This window comes from Cebus imitator, unplaced genomic scaffold, assembly GCF_001604975.1.
Source record: "Cebus imitator isolate Cc_AM_T3 unplaced genomic scaffold, Cebus_imitator-1.0 Scaffold59, whole genome shotgun sequence".
Classification (NCBI taxonomy): domain Eukaryota; kingdom Metazoa; phylum Chordata; class Mammalia; order Primates; family Cebidae; genus Cebus; species Cebus imitator.
In genome coordinates this window covers 2163444-2171603 of record NW_016107374.1, presented here as the reverse complement: position 1 = coordinate 2171603, position 8160 = coordinate 2163444, and positions in this window count along the sequence as shown.

The window sequence follows — 8160 nt, the reverse complement described above, 5'->3', positions numbered from 1 at the left end:
CTGTTTTCAGGTATTGCAGGCAGAGAGCTTCACCTCCTGAGCGGCAGGTCCCTCCTCCCACAATGGGGAGGGCAGAAACCATGCCATGAGGCTTGCCAGGAGGATGACAAGAGCAAGTTAGGTAGAGAGCTTGGCTCAGTCCCAGGTGCAGAAACATTGTGCCAAATTGTCCCTCACATGGCTGAGGGCAGAGAGCAGGTAGACGCAAGCACCCAGGGTTGGCTTCTTGGAATGGCAGGCTAGGGGGAAATAGCATCTGCTTTATTAAGAGTTATTTTAGGCCAGGCGCGGTGGCTCACGCCTGTAATCCCAGCATTTTGGGAGGCCGAGGCGGGTAGATCACGAGGTCAGGAGTTCAAGACCAGCCTGGCCAAGATGGTGAAACCCTGTCTCTACTAAAAATACAAAAAATTAGCTGAGTGTGGTGGTGTGCACCTGTAATCCCAGCTACTCAGGAGGCTGAGGCAGGAGCATTACTTGAACCTGGGAGGCGGAGGTTGAAGTGAGCTGAAATCATGCCACTGCACTCCAGCCTGGGCAACAGAGCAAGATTTCATCTCCAAAAAAGGGTTATTTTAATACAGCTGCCCTATTTGAGAGCGTGAACATAGATCAGGGTGAATGGCTCCTTCCTTCAACACCTATGACCCCAGTGGAATCACTGCTCTCTCAGACCCCCCCCGCCGCCCGCCACACACACACACACACACAAACACACATCAGGGGTGGAAGAACACCCTAAATTGGAATCCTAGCTCTCGCACTGGTAAATCGCACAGATGTAGACAAGTTATCCCTCCTTCTGACCTGTGTCTCACCAACACCTCACCCCCCCTGCCGACAGCTCCATCCTCTGCCTGCAGGATCTTAGGAGAGCCCCGGGCCACTGGGAGGGGCATCCACATGGGCGGCTGGGCAGGGTCTGCCATCCTCACAGGGGCCCCGGTTGCTGGCTGAGGCTGAAGTGACCCCAGAGAGGCTGGCACTGCACTCTCCACGCGACCCCACTCCCTTAGGGACCACTCCTCCCCAGGCTCCCCTCACCCAGCACAGGGTCCTGCTGAGGGTGGCAGTGGGGTCTTCCCGTTTCCCCCATTTTTCTTTTCCACCCTTGCTGGGAACCGTGTGCCCCGCCAGCCTCAGGACCTTCTCTCTTGATAGTCCAGAGACAATTTGGGAGAGTGAGACAGCGTGAAAACAGGGCTAAGCACGTCATGCCGGCCTCTCACCACCCCACCAGAGGCACCCCTGGCCCTGCACATGCTCTTCCCACGCTCCTTCTTGGCCAGTTGGCAAACTCCTATTCAGTGTTCAAAACCCACTTCCCATAGCACCTCCTCAAGGAGGCCGGCCCCTCCCACCCTCTGTGCTTCCCTGGCGAGGTGTGCCTGGGCAGCCCTGTGAGAGTCACTGGCATGGCTGCCTCTCCTCCGGCCTGTGGTGCTTCCTTCTGAAGGTCACAGGCCACACCCTGTTCCCACCACATCCCCAGGCCCCAGGCTGGAGCAGCATCCCTGACCCACATAGAACCTCACAACCCACTGCCGCCCTTCTTCCCCCAGAGAGGAGGGATCTCATCCCCCCCCACTCCGGAGAAGAAAGAGTAGAGGGGCCCCACGTCCCACCGCTCGGTGAGGATGGGGGCTGGAACTAGGGCACAGCCAGAACTCCAACCAGATTTGATCCATTCCAAAGACGAGACATGCTCCCCAGCCTGCAGCCCAGGGAAACATCTGCCGAATCATTTGCTGAATCATTTTCTAGATTGCTTCCCTCTGTGAAGAGTAAAAGCTTCTGGCACACCCAGGCACACAAGATGACAATCTAAGACCACAATAGTCATAGCCCGTCAGCCCCTGGTAACAGGCCAGCGCTCAGACACTCTGTGTGGTTACTCTCCAGGCATGTAAGGATGGCTTGGACACCACCATCCTGGGAGAGGCGCCCCCAGGCTTGGTCCAACCTCAGCAGCTGAGAATGTTGGTGCCAGAATCACAGACCTAGCCCCAAGCCTGGCAGCTTCCTCTGGCAGCATGACCCCGGGCACACGAAGCTCCCAAAGGATGCTGACAGTGGCCCCCGGGCTGTTGCGGTCATGGTGGATGATACACACCCATCTGCAGGTGCTCAGAATGGAAGGTTAATTCATGCAGTGGGTGGGGGGGAGGCACCCCCAGCTCCCTGCTGGAGCAAGGCATCTGCCCCTCTGCTGCTGAGGTGTCGTGTGCTGATGGCTCACAGTGGCATCTTGCTCCAGGAATTGACCTTGGCCGAAGGGAGCTGCCATGCCCAAGGTGGTCCCCGCCCCAGGAGGGGCCTGCATGTGACGACTGGTTAATGCATGGCTGTAAAGTCCTGGCCTCCTGCCTCAGCTCGGGCCACCTCCGAAGGGCCTTGAGGCTCTGGAGCCACCGTGGGGGCAGCTGAGGCCTCCCTGGGGCTGCATTGCAGCCAAATGTCTCCCTCTACAAGGTGCCCTGTCCCTGAGATTCCACAGGAGGACGAGGCTGGGGGTGGGGGGAGGGGGTAAGGCAAACCACCAGAACACATTTAAAGCTCTGCTTGGCCTGGTGTGTTCCCCCGGCCTGAACAGATCACAGGGCCAAGCCCTGAGCCCAGCAGGAAGGCTCACCTGGTTACAGCATTATACAGGGGACGGCGGCTCCAGGAAGCTGCGGGCGCACCGAGCTGAGGTCGTTCTGACTTCACACGCCATAAAAACCCCACGGATCACACTGTGTTAGGCTGTCACGACTGCCATCATAGTTCTTGCTTTTACCTTTGACTGAGCAAAGGTGAACACAAACAATCTTGGCCGTGTTGGCCGGGTGCTGGAGGTCAGTCTTGGACGCTGCTGGGAGGAAGACACCTGGGTCAGCCGTTCCAGAGGGCAACTTGGTAACATTTGATGAAGCAACGAGAAAATGCTGAGATCACTCACCAGGCATTAATCACCCTGCCGTGAATTTTCCCAGGTGAGGGCACACACGTCTCCCTCGAGGCTGCCTCACCAGGATTACACGGACTGCGTGGAAACTCCATTGTCTCTTCACAATCTTCCTTCCCCGCCCCCGGCCCGGCCACAGTCCCTGCAGGGAGTGTCTCGTCCAGAGCTTCCTTGCCTCAAGGCTTGGTTGTGAGAGCTGCTTGGAGCTCTGGGATGTGGACAGAAGTGATGGCATGGCTCTTTGAGGCATCCCCGGGTTCCAGGGTTCCGCTCCCCCTCTGGCTCTCCTGCCCTCCACCATCAGAAGAGATATCTGAGCTGACACTGCTCCCTCCTCCTGGGTTTTGGAAAGAGGGGACAGTGACAGGTGGAACAGGCCTGAATGCAAGCACAGCCCCAAATCAAGCACAGCACTTGTCTTCAGAAGCCAGAGAGGGAGGGACTGTTTGTTACGCAGTATTATTACAGCCAAAGCTGACTAATGTGATGCAGGACATTTTAAGATAACTGAGCAAAAGTAGAAAAACATTGTTAAATGTTTACCGTGTTCCATGCAGGCACTTAACCAAGAGGTTCACAAATAATAACTCACTCAATTCTTACCGCAACCATATGTGGGTCAGTACAGTTTTCAAACTTATTTGCAGATGAGGAGCCAGAGGCCCCAAGAGGTAAGTTGTCGGGTACGGTGGCTCACACCTGTAATCCCAGCACTTTGGGAGGCCGAGGTGAGTGGATCACCTGAGTTCAGGAGTTCGAGACCAGCCCGGTCAACATGGTGAAACCCTGTCTCTACTAAAAATACAAAATCAGCCGGGTGTGGTGAGGCGCGCCTGTAACCCCAGCTACTCGGGAGGCTGAGACAGGAGAATCTCTTGAACTCGGGAGGCGGAGGTTGCAGCGAGCTGAGATTGTGCCACCGCACTCCAGCCTGGTTGACAGAGCGAGACTCCGTCTCAAAAAAAAAGAAGACAAGTCAGTTGTCCCCGAAGAATCACCAGTGCCTGGTAGAGCCCAGGTCGGAACCTGAGCCAAGGGCGCTGGCGCCCAGCTGCTTATTCACACTGCTGGCAGAGACTTGGAACCATTAGTCATTAGCTACTCAGATAACAGACTGTCTGCGGCCTTAAAAAGACACAGTCACACACGTTAAATGATCAATCCTCACCCTTTCCTTTTGCCGAACACCCCTCGCCCCTAAGCACACCCACCTGACCAGTGCAGCAGGCACTGCCTGTCACGTGACCATGGCCACCAGCACCCACCCCCAATTCCAGGTAAGCAAATGCCTCAGAGCCCCTGTCCCTGACATTGACCCTGAACTCATGCTGATTTCTGAAAAAGGTCGTGGACTTTCCAGAGCATGAGCACACAAAACACCTGCAAGCCTTCATGCATTCATGGTGGTCATTATTTCAAAGGGTATTATTTCTTGATGTAGAGAAGATGCTGTGTGTGCGCGCGTGCATGCGTGTGTGCGTGTGTGTCTCTGCAGAGAGGGACAGAGATCCCAAATTTGGAAGGAAGAAAAAGAGGGAGGGAGAGAAGAGAGGGAGAAACAGAAGGGAAGCCAAGGAAAGAGAAGAGCAGCAGAGGAAATGTCCGCCCACACATAGCCCCACCGGGCTCTTTTGCCTGCTGTGGCCTTGCACGGAAATGTCATCCTGGAATAAGCCGTCTTTTCTGTCTGCTGTTTTCCACTCAACACTGAGAGTCATCGTCGCTGCTGCCTGTGTCTGCTGCACTTGTGTTCTTGTTGCTGTGAAGTATTGTGTGGCTATCCCAAGTGCACTTATCCACCCGCTGTGATGGGCGTACAGGCAGCTGAAACGGTCATTTCCACCCTGTCTACACCTCGGAGCGGGATTGCCGGGTCGCGGTGGGGCTCCGGTTCAGCTTAGTAGATACTACCAAGTGGTTTCCAATCCTGCCAGCATTTATTTCATCTGTAGCACAGAGGCCGTGATGATTGCAGGGAAGAGCAGAGACTAGAGGGGCAGGGAGGAGGTGGTTTTGTTTGGTTGGTTTGGTTAGGTTCAGTTTTGGTGTTGGTTTTGATTTTGGAGACAGGGTCTCACTCTATCTCCCAGGCTGGAGCGCAGCAGCGTGATCTTAGCTCACGGCAGCCTCCACCTCCCAGGCTCAAACGATCCTCCCACCTCAGCCTCCCAAGTAACTGGGACCACAGGTGTGCGCCACCACACCTGGCTAGTTTTGGGGGTACTTTTTGTAGAGATAAGGGTCTCACTTTATTGCCCAGGCTGGTCTCAAACTCCTGGGCTCAAGCCATCCCACCACCTCAGCCTTCCAAATTACTAGGACGGCAGACATGAGACACCACGCTCAGAGGCGGTTTTTGATCTGGATAACCTTGTATCCAGATCTGGGCACCGGATACATGGGTCTGTAACTGGTGATGATTCACCCAGCTGCACACTTAGAATTGGTGCAGTTTTCTAGATACGTCTTACACTTCAGTATGTTTTAGAAGAAATGTGTCCGTAAACACAGATACATATACACAACTCAGCAGCAAGGGGCATGAACAATTTTAAAATAAATTACACATACTTTAAAAAGATAAATGGCTGCACATGGTGGCTCACGCCTGTAGTCTCAGTACTTTCGGAGGCCGACCGGGGGCAGATTGCTTGAGCCCAGGCGTTTGAGACCTGCCTGAGCAACAAAATGAGACCTCGTGTCTACAAAAAAAATTTTTAAATGAGTCAGGTGTGGTGAGATGTGCATGTGGTCCCAGCTACACAGGAGGCTGAGGCAGGAGGATCGCCTTAGCCCAGGAGGTTGAGGCTACAGTGAGCCAAGGTTCTGCCAGTGCACTCCAGCCTAGGCAACAGAGTGAGACGCTGGAAAGAGAGAAAGAGAGAGAGAGAGAGAGAGGGAGGGAGGGAGGAAGGGAAGGAAGGGAAGGAAGGAAGGGAAGGAGGGAGGGAAGGGGGGGAGGGGAGGGAAGAAAGAAAGAAACACACACGAGTCAAATGTCCCCATGTCCTCCAGTTATTGCCATTTTCTTCTTTATATGCACATATGTATGGGTCACATGCTGTGCGCCAGGCGCTGGGCATACAAGGTTTGCCAGACGGTGCCTGCACACTCAGGGCATACGTGCCAGAGGCAGGAAAATACCACAGGCAGGTGGCCAGGCGTGCACCTCTGTGATGGCAGCTATGACGTGTGCTCTGAAGCAACAGGGGTTGCAGAGAGGAATGAAGGACCCAGCCTTCACTTGGCCAGGACATCTAGAAAGAGCCGTCCTCATGTGGCCAGGTAGGCCCAGCCAGGAGGAGGTAGCGGGTAACAAGTATCCTGGGTACTGGGAACAAGAGGAGAAGATCTCGGGGCACCCAGGGACCAACAAGGAAGCTGTCGGCCTGCAGGCCAGAGAGCAAGGCAGGGGAATGGCACAGGGCAGGGTGAGGAGGCAGCCGGAGGCAGAGGAGCTGGAGTCTCAGCCTGAGAGCAGCGGGAGCCACAGTGCTCAGGCAGGAGAGGGGCATGATCACGTGTAGGTGCCAACCTGCCCCTTCCCATGGTAACCCCATGCAGGCCACCATCTCTCCTGCAGTTTCCTCATGCTCAAACTCCCGGCCAGTCACACTCACGGTCACACGCCCCTAAAAGGAACACTGGGAGGAGCTGCACCCAAAGGCTGTCATCATTGTCCCTGGGGGCAAATGTGCCTCTTAACATGAGGTTTCCACCCAGATTTTCTTCAGGCAATTCTTAAATTATGATTACATATTACATGCAAATACATGTTTATTATATATTAACATATAATTAATGTTTTTTTTAACTTGGGGCAATGAATAATGATGATTCGTTCAGAGAGTTTTTTTTTCCTTTTGAGACCGAGTCTTGCTCCGTTGCCCAGGCTGGAGGGCAGTGGCACCATCTCGGCTCACTGCAGCCTCCATCTCTGGGTTCAGACAATTCTCCTGCCTCAACCTCCAGAGTGGCTGGGATGGCAGGCGCCCACCACCATGCACAGCTAATTTTTGCATTTTTAATTGAGATGGGGTTTCACTATGTTGGCCAGGCTGGTCTCAAACTCCTGACCTCAGGTGATCCGCCTGCCTTGGCCTCCCAAAGTGCTGGATTACAGGCATGAGCTACTGTGCCCGGCCCAAAGGAGGTTTCAGAAAAGGTGCCATGTATCCCGGCTTCAGCTAGCGCCGGAATAGGTCCTCATCCATCCCGCCCTGGCAGTTTTGTTTAGCAGGGACTCTGAGCCAGAGGTTCCTGGGACACATCAATGAACAAACAAGTAGGGGTCCCTGTCCCTGGGGAGCTTGTCTTCCTGCAGGGAGAGAAAGATGGTGAAGCGTGAAGGAAGTAGACAGGTTCAGTGCTCACAGCTTCGGAAGGAGGTAAGGGCAGACAAGGTGGGTGGGGAGCACCCAGGGCGGGGCACCCTACCTCAGGGTGGCAAGGGAGGTCCCTGGAGGGAGAGCTCCTCAGGCAGAGTCAAGGCCCTTGGGGGTGTGGGGGCTGCATGCCTGGCGAGGTCAAGGGCACAAGGTTGCGGAGGGCCACCGAAGGCCGTGGGCTCTCTGAGTGAGATGGCTCCGGGCATCGTGCAGAGAAGAGAACTCACCAACCTCATTTTAACGGGACATTGGGGCCGCTGGGCTGCAAGCAGCTGAGCATCAAGGGCAGCAGCAGGGACGCCACCACGGCCCCTCTGTCGGCTGCAGGGGAGAGGTGGGGACGCGCTGGCCACAGCAGTGGGGCTGCTGAGGCACCACTGCACCTGCATCCGCTCTGCTGGTGGAAGTTTCTGGATCCCCCGTGGGGCATGCCGTGTGGGGAAATGAGAGAAAGAGGGGGCAGTGGCCGCTTCATCCCAGCAGCGCCTCAGCAGCTGCACCCTCACTCGATTGCCACCCTTCCCCGGGGCGGTGGGTTTGCTGCCCCCTGCCGTGCCCGTGGCCTGGCTGTGGCCATCCAGCCTTTGCAAACAGCAGCTTTCCCAGGCACATCTTAACGAGTCTACCTCCCACGCTCGGCTTTTGGGGACGAGACACATCCAGACACAGCCATAAGGCAGCCCCGGCCTTTGCCACAGGACCCCGCAGGCAGCTCCACTTGAGGCCAGTCTCACCTCCGGGCCGAGAAGAGCTCTGCCCCTCCTGAGAAGCCGCCACCATCTTTCTTCTCTCCAGGACCAGCGACCTGCTCCCGCCTCCCGTTCT